Consider the following 7,560-nt stretch of genomic DNA (forward strand, 5'->3'; position numbering starts at 1 on the left):
CTTCAGATCTAGAGTTTCGTGGTATTTTATTGTATTTATTTAAATAACAAGTATTTACATGTTAATAAAAATAAAAGGAGTACATAATATTCTCAATATCTCAGGAAAGAACGGTATATACATTTGCTAGGAGAAAAATTCACCCGAAACTGACCCGGAGGCGTTAAGTGGTTGCCAGCATTTGGAGTGCTTGTGTTATCTCATTGCGTGAATGTTTCCTGCTATGCTCAACAGATGGCATTCATTGAACATTTAAGGTGTCATCTATTGGCATAATAATAAAGTATTAAGTTGGCAGCTGTTAATTAGCTGTCAGAAGAAAAGTCATGCCCAAGAGGCAGGCACCGCTTCTTCTCAGCTTTTTCATTGACGGAAGCAACTGCCATCCAGAAGGATGGATTGGATAAAACCTGATGTAGATCAGGTTTTTTTTATTGTACCATAATTAGTTCCTACATTTATTTTTTCAAAATCATAATTAAATGTTGTCAAGTAACACTTACCAAGTAGATTTTTGTCTATTCCTCTAAATCATAAAATGAAAACAACAATATGATATTGTTTATTATTTATTCCCGTTTTATGCAGGGTTCTTTGCGGAATACTAACAACCTCACAAAACTTTATTATGACCATCATACAACAACAACTTTTTTCCACGACGTTTAATAACTTATCAGATTATACTTTCGTACAAGAATACAATATTTAAATAGATCGCTCTTAACGATGATAAGTCTGTGCGGTAACCAAAAGAAAGCTCTAGCGTAAATGACATAACATGCAAAACGCAGGAGCGGGGGTGTGGATCGCCTACCAAATACAGAACTAAAAAATGTCAGTACAAGAAAAACTAGAAAGTTTATAGGAAATAAAACTATTATTCCGGATTTAAATCACGTATATTTGTTGTTTTCAAACAAACCAACGTTTTGGGCCCTTTACAGGTCCCATGGTCACGATTGACTGATATGGTACAGTCATCAACCAGTTATGGCTATTACTAAATACTTTACCACCTCTGTCAACCGTGACCATGGGACCTGTAAAGGGCCCGAAACGTTGGTTTAAATCCGGAAAAATAGTTCCATTTCCTATGTGTAACTATCGCGAAAATCTAAGAGCTGGATTGAAAGTTTATTTTCGTTAAATTTATTATAGATACTTTATGGGCTATCTATCATACATAATAATACGATAAAACTTTATTTATTTACCCGTACGGACTGCGACGTATGACGCAACGCGGGTGTCCGGTGACCGTCCTCGGAAACGCCGTGTTGTAAAAAGTCATTTAACAAAACTTGTTGTTTACGATGCTATTAATACAGACCTGGCAGGTTGTTAATATTTTACAATAACACTGTATATGCTTAGTATGAAGCTTATACGTTGGCCTTTAATAAACAATATTGAATATAGGTATAATAATCAATACATAATCGTAGAAATAATATTAATCGTCATTTGATTTAACATTGAATTCTCCACCTTTTTTATTTCGTTTGGCAACTAAGGGGTGAATTACACTAGTTAGCGTGCTCGATGCTACGTGTTGCCAAGTGTAGTACAAAACATAATTCGCCGCATGAATTTCAAACAACATTGTCTACACGGATTCTGTTTATAGATCGATACCTCCTACATAAGTTTTTTTTTATTATAAAAAATAAGTGCGCATTTGACCTCCACCTCACCTGATGGAAAGTGATAAGGAGGTCGACGATGCAGCATGCACACCTAAATAATGCCTATTCACTCTCGCCTTGAAAAGGTCCATGTTAAAGCGTTCGGGGAATAAGTCCGCAGGTAGGAAATTCCACTCTCTAGGCGCTCGCCATGTAAATGTGGAAGCGAAAAGCTTTATGCGAATCCTGGGAATATTCACAATATAGGGGTGGAATCCCAGACCACGTCTAGTCTCCTGATGATGGAAAGGGGAAGGCGGAATCAAATTATGCAATTCCATCGCACGCTCTCCGTGATATATCCAGTAGAATACCGATAAGAAGGCAACGTTACGGCGGTGTTCAAGGCTCTGTAGCTTCGCCTCTTCTAATTCCGAGTCACCTATATAAGCCTCCTGACACGCTTGTCGATTGAATCCAAGGTGGCCAGTTGGTCTTTCGCAGAGCCATCCCATAGGTGGCAGCAGTACTCCGTACACGACCAGACTTGTGCTCGGTACAGCTGAAGCAACTGTCCCGGTGTGAAGTAACGCCTCACCTTTGAAAGGATGGTAATGGTTTTTTGACTTGCAACAACTTACGTGGGAGGTATCGAGGATATGTAATATTTTATAGAAGTGGAAGAAATAGTGTATTATGTATATATATAAATAAAAGCACGTAAGATTTCATTCTACTAGTACTCAATTTTAGAGTTATCAGCAGAATAAACTACTTAGAAGTTTTTTAATTAAAAATAAGTGCGCACTAACGCGTCACTGCAGCTCAATTTGAATGCGTCCTTAGATGTGTCCTAAAGATATCCTTAAATATACTAAGGTATATGTTGGTCCCAGGAAAAGTGCCCATAATTAAATCCCTGCAGTCTTCTGATCAGATCAGGGGGTCGATTCAGGATCCTTACGATAACTCAATTGTCTACCGATTCGATTTGATATCTTACGATTTCTTTTCATTTTTGTTCACAACACCAGTATTGAACGTCAAACTTTATATTACTAATTACTCGAACTTCTCGACCGGCAAAGGCTACAAAGTTTCCGAACTTCCTATTGTTTACAAACGAGGAATGTAATATGGAAATCTGTTATTATTTCAAATAATGTCTGGACCTTGTTCAATTTTATTAATTTATTTTAATGCAAGGCTAATGCATTCCTATATTTTAAAGCGTATAAAAGCATTTAGATTTTTCTTATAATCTATTTCACCGACTAACTCCGTAAACGCTGTTGGATAACGATATCGTATCCGAATCGAACATTTAACTCAGATGTTCTGAAAAGCTCTGAAAGCGCTTTCGATTCGAGAACGATATCCAATCGAGCGATTCGGTTAAAATATCGAAGAGTTCTGAATCGGGGTCCTGATCCGATATAATTGTAATTTTACATTCAGCAGTCGTAAGCATCAGCACAGAGACAAAAGAAACATCAATACTCAAATATGACGTCACGCGAGGTATGTTTGCAGGAGTACGCATGATTTTTAAACATAGAAATTAAAATTTTCAAGTTCGAATCCAGTCAAATTAAAGATGATAGTAAAAACATTATGATATTGAATAAACAATTACTGGCTTTAAAGTTTATTAGCTCTATAGAAGGTAGAAGTTTCTGTACTCTCACGACTTTTGCCTATTTAAGCATAAATGCCTAGCATGGGTACGGTTCGTAATATACATCGAGTATATAACCAGAAATAGAGATGAAATAAGGCCATCCATCCCTGGCAACTCATCAGGCAGCCTTATATCACTTTTAAAAATCAACTCCCGTTTGCAATGAAATCACAAATTAGAAAGCTGAAATAGTACAGCGTCAACAACTCAGTTCGTGGCGCTGCAGGTCACCTGTGTACGTCTCCGTGTATTCCAAAAGTATTCTGTATTTATTGTAATAAAGATAATATCTCTAAAAATGGGTGGCTGTTCCGTTCGGTGGTGTGCCAAAAACAGCAAAACATCTAATTACAAAACAAACGGAATCAAATGTCGTCGGTAATTAAATATGAAATCTGTAATTTTCCAATTTTCGTCCATCATAGCAAAACTCAAGTTAAATTGGTCGATTTGAAGTGAAACAATTGACGACACCCGTCAATTGTTTCGAATTCGGGCTGGCCAATTGGAGCGCAGTTGTCACCGTAATGATTTGGCAGAATAGTTTTAAAACAAATTAAATGACATTTCGTCTCTATTTCTGGTTATGTACTCGATGGTAATATATAACAACAAATAATATATTTTTGTCGATATAACGCTTAACAGATATAATTAATTTATGATATACAGACATTTGCCATATTCTTGCATGACATAAAGGTCACTGGGTATAATAGCTGATTATGATATAACAACTTTCAATCTAATATACCGATGGCATAATGTTCATTTTATATAAACATATAAAATGTTTAATTATATAATGTATTATTATTAATTATTATTAATATAATTCCAGTGGTGTTTAGGTGCAATGGTGAATGAACCTAATTTGTTTGCATTTCCTTGTTGGTTCGACCTCTTTCTGTGGGTTTGGGTTAGGGTACATTATGACAAATTATATTTTGCGATAGTACATTGTAATAAAATAGAAAAAAAATCTTATCTACGTAATATAGGGCGCTACAACTATTCGTAAAACTAAATAATTATGGCATAAGTACTGGTAGTACTTATACCATTTGTATAATAATATAAATGGTATAAGTACTACCAGTGTAATACATTATACTGGTAGTACTTATACCATTTGGTCATTATGTCACCTAATCATTATGTCTAATGTTTGTTATATTATATTTGTCATACACATTGAAATTGCCTTTTGTTGATTAATATCTTAAGAAATTATATCAAATGTTGTTATATAAAGTGAAAATAGATTATTTGTTGTTATATCTTCCATTACACACCCGCTTAGCTTCCTATTTAACACCTATGTAGATATTAAACTAGTTTTTAGTGTTATTATGCATTTTTGTAATTGCCATAATTTTAGTTCTAGAAAGCACTAAATTAACGAAAGATGTGCACCATTTGAAAACTCGCAAAAATATAACCCTTTTTTAAAACTAAGATAGTATAATAAGTTGTAGTTTATAAAAGCGTAGTGACTTAACTTCGAAGTGCCGAATAGTATTTTAACTTGATTGTATAACTTGTATATGACTTAGTTTTACAATATTGTAAATATTCAAGTTCTTTTCATATATAGATTGTTTAAATGTCGTTTAAGATTTAACCGATAATTTACTATAGTTACGCGTAATGCCTAACTGCACGTTGTCAGAATTACTGACAAGAGATAATTCTGACAGTATTGTCGTATTCTGACATGTTGTTGTATAGAATATAATAATATATAAAAAAAAAATATGACGACAAAATTAAAAATAATTCAAAACTATGTCACAATAAAAATGCCCAGTAAAAAAATAACATTTGCGTTGTTAAAAAATACATATTACACACAAATTCTGAGAGCATGTGGCCCAAATTACAATAGTCATTGTCAAAAATTCTCAATATATGTGACCCGAACCTTTGATAAAACCGTGATAATTTACACTTTGTATATGTCACATATATTATATTTTATTTTTATGGAGGCTGATTTTGTAAAGCTATTTTGTAAGAACGGTATTTTATTTTTCTGTCAAAATGGGGGAAGTTATTTAAAATAACCTGAAAATCATTTGCATTTATTTGTTCATTTTAAACACAAATCAAATGTATTAATAATTGTATTGCGTTGCCATATATTAATTATTACGAATTACAGTTTTTAATAAAATAATAATACGAAATGTGATTGTGTAAAAATGAATCTCTGATGAATATTTGGCGTAATCACTTGTTAAAAATTACACTAGATGCTTAAAAAATATTATTCTAATTTTAATTAGAAAATAACATATTTAAAATGCTTATTGAATAAATAAGGTAAGGTATATAGATAACTTATATGTCGATTATAGTCTACTCTTTAAAAGTGTTTATTGGAAGATGCATTATTCGCCAAATGGCCTGGGTTGTGGAGTTTGGGTTAAGGCCATCTCCTTGAAGAACTCTGGAAACAAAGGTCAAGACGTAAGATTAGTACAGTACGTTTTTTTACGTTATTACTTTACAGAGTGTGGCAGAAAGGTGTGACCGGAAGATCGAGTATATAACCTGAAATAGAGACGAAATAAGGGCCGTCCATCCCGGGCAATTGATCACGCAAATGGGCTTTATATCACTTTTAAATATCAACTCTCGTTTGCGGTGAAATCACAAATTAGAAAGCTGAAATAGTACAGCATAGCAGCAGCGAAATATTCTGTATTTATTGTAATAAAGATAATATCTTTAAAAATGGGTGGCTGTTCCATTCGGTGGTGTGGGAAAAACAGCAGAACATCTAATTACAAAACAAACGGAATCACATTTCATTGGTAATTAAATATGTTATTTTGCAATTGTTGTCCATTACAGCAAAGCTCAAGGTAAACTGGTCGTTTTGAAGTAAAACATTTGACGACACCCTTTAATTGTTTCGAATTTGGACCGGCCAATCGGAGCGCAGTTGTCAACGTAATGATTTGGCAGAATGGTTTTCAAACAAATTAAATGACATTTCGTCTCTATTTCTGGTTATATACTCGATGTTTTGCAGTCACATAAGTGAACTAAAAATTGCAGACGCGTGGTTACCGCGCCAGTATAGCGCTTCTACAAGTGTCCAATTTAAGGCGCCCTTAACTTCATTTCTTCGTCAGCTCGTTCATATTCCTATATAATATCGATTCTCGTAGGATCAAATTGGGGAATGAAATGAATGAGTATTCTGGGTAATGCCCCAGAATGAATTTTGTTCTTCAGACGTTGCTCTGGTATTCGTGGCTCTGAGAATTCCCAAGTTTGAGACCAGGCAATTGGTGTAGGTGTCTGGGACATTATCATAATTAATTTACGTGTGGAAACACAAGTTGTATACAGGGTGACAGGTTGAACGAGATAAATATTTAAAGAGGCAAATGAGTAGCTGATACCCATACCGAATATGTAAAAAATATACTAATTTATTTTTAAATATTTTTCCCCAAGGAAAATACTGCTTCTAACATTTTGTAATAATCTGCACAAGATGCATCTGCGCACGCTTTACCACGTGTTTCGCACTCCCGCCTGCTCGTTGAAGCGCCGGCCACTCGCTACCGCTCGGTTCGTTCGCTTGCGCTCTTGTGTTAGGCGGGACGTCACGTCGTCGCGTAATTGTTTTGCGTGTATTATATCGGTGTAATCACGTGTGTAGCCTGTGCAGTGACATTAATAACGCTGCCTTATTAGTTTTTTGGCATATGGTGCGCTTTTACGTTATGGTATATCGTGCAAATAATGTTATTTATTAGTCGTGCTAAGGTCCTGTACGGAGAAACGTTCCTTAGTCGGCGTGCCATCCATTCTACATATTGATGTTAGGACTCAATTGTGTCTATCCTAAGCAAGTACTCTACTCTCTTAGTAGTACTACTCTTTAAGTAGGCTTGACACGCGGGAGTTCCTTTTCCTACCGCTTAACTGTTGTTTCATAGACTAGCCCAAACGTACAGCGTGATAGTGTTTCTAAAATGGCATGACATTTTTTTTTCTTATGTTCAAAGGGCTATTCATTTTAAATATTCGGGTTAGATATCAGTTACTCGTTTGCCTCTTTAAATATTTATCTCGTTCAACCTGTCACCCTGTATATTATTCATTCACTCATATACACTTCAACAGACTACCAGTTGTAACTATTTTAATATAATTTAATTGTCTAATAAATTATATTAGGAAATACTGTGTTTATAGAAAAGTAGATATGTGAGATATATTTATATTTAA

This window comes from Hyposmocoma kahamanoa, unplaced genomic scaffold, assembly GCF_003589595.1.
Source record: "Hyposmocoma kahamanoa isolate Upper Pololo Valley unplaced genomic scaffold, ASM358959v1 215, whole genome shotgun sequence".
Classification (NCBI taxonomy): domain Eukaryota; kingdom Metazoa; phylum Arthropoda; class Insecta; order Lepidoptera; family Cosmopterigidae; genus Hyposmocoma; species Hyposmocoma kahamanoa.